Here is a 500-nt window from a genome sequence, read left to right as displayed (position 1 = left end):
CACTGGCTAGAAAGATTCAAATCACTATCCTGAATTGATTCGACTGAATCTGATCTCTGAATTGCACAAGCCCATCCCCCGTCCTCTCTCCCAGCACGGCAATGGTTGCCCTACCCACCCCAGCTCCCGGCACTTTGAAAAAAAAAGCTCCAACTCGCTGCATGCTGCTGGGTGGGAGGGGTGACCCCGCTGCCTCACACTGCATGGGGGGCTCTCCACAAGCCCCCACCCCATCTTCACTCCCCCAGCCCTCCCACAACTGCCCTGCCTACCCCAGCTCTGGCCCTTTAAGAAAAAAAATAACCCCAAAACCCCCAGACTCACTGTTCCTGCCCAGCAGGGGGCAATCCCTGCTGCCCCCCACTGCCCTATGCCATGTAGGGGGGCCCTGCATGAGCCCCCCAAAACCCCAAGGCTGCTGCAGGAGTGGTGAGTATAGGGCTTTTTCTTGTTTCCTTTTTTTCTTAAAGGGCTAGAGCAGGGGCAGGCGGGGCAGCCAT

The sequence above is a fragment of the Gavialis gangeticus genome, unplaced genomic scaffold, assembly GCF_001723915.1.
Source record: "Gavialis gangeticus isolate Ggan-Ray unplaced genomic scaffold, GavGan_comp1, whole genome shotgun sequence".
NCBI lineage: Eukaryota > Metazoa > Chordata > Crocodylia > Gavialidae > Gavialis > Gavialis gangeticus.
Note: the sequence above shows the minus strand (reverse complement) of the source record.